Raw genomic sequence first — 1,145 nt, 5'->3', positions numbered from 1 at the left:
TCAAATGTAGCTTCTGAGCTGACTTTTATATCTCCTGTCATTCTTTATTTTTTTACGGTATTTAACAGCTAGGACAAAGAGAGAAGTCAGGTGTTTTCTAACTATCTGGGGTTTGTTTTGCAGGAARTGGGGAYGGAAACCWTGTTACCTGTGGAAATCCTGCAAAGTGGCTGTAGTAGCTGGGATTTTTCAGTGAATTGTCAAATAATCTAGCAGCATGACTTTTCTGCTTGTCTCCTGCCTCAGTTGTACATGCCCAAGCCATCAGTTTAGACTTGCACGCATGCCCAATTCCTGACTGGGCAAGCTTAAAATTTAACACACTAAGCCAAAGAGGCCAGCTTCTGCTCTGCATTGCCGAAAGACRGTGCAAGAGGAAGCCAGAGAGAGCTACTGCTCTAGAAGAATCTGTAACAGTTCTTGTAACAGTTTGGTTCTTGTGCCTTCTCTAGACAACAGCTGTATTAAATTCTCCTTGTTGCAGTTCCTGTAGTACTGATGTGCACTACCCTTTTGTTAAAGCAAAGGTGTAGTAACATGCAAGTTAAAACCAAAAAATACTGCTTCCTTAATGTCATGGCTGAATGGACTTGAAGACTGTCAGAGGGCAGATTTAAACTTAGAAGGCTGTGAGAGGAGCCAGTCAAAGGGTTAGAAAATTAATTGCACTAGGTCTTTTCATCCTCAGACATGCAGAAGACAGGTGCTAGAGTTGCTGAATGTCAGAATATGTTATCCCTGTCAAAGGCTAACTCCCATCAGCTGCGCGTGAAATCCTCCTTACTCCATTGCTTTTGCTGAACAGATCAGCTAATTGATTATTAAGGATGGCTTTAAAATGCTCAGAACCAGRCCAGCAGTCTTAAAGCTGTTTGCATAGAAGGAAGCCTCCTTGGTACTACTATTTCCACTCCTTAAAAATCATTCACAGTCCTGCATCCGACATGTCTCTCTGTTCACACAGCTAAAAATAGAGCYGTAATCCATGTGAGCAATGAGTATGGCCATAGTACAAAGGARCGAGCATGGTCCTCTGAGTAGGGTGCTGTGAGCCAAGGACAGACGGAAGCCACRAAACAACACGGGTTTGCAAAGGACCRCCCAGYGCTGCTCTGCAGATCTGTGTAGAGCACTGGACARTGCTG

Source organism: Rhea americana, unplaced genomic scaffold (genome assembly GCF_003343005.1).
Source record: "Rhea americana isolate MKP2758 unplaced genomic scaffold, rheAme1 scaffold_769, whole genome shotgun sequence".
Taxonomy (NCBI): Eukaryota; Metazoa; Chordata; class Aves; order Rheiformes; family Rheidae; genus Rhea; species Rhea americana.
The sequence above is the reverse complement of the archived record's forward strand: the minus strand, read 5'-3'. Positions refer to the sequence as shown.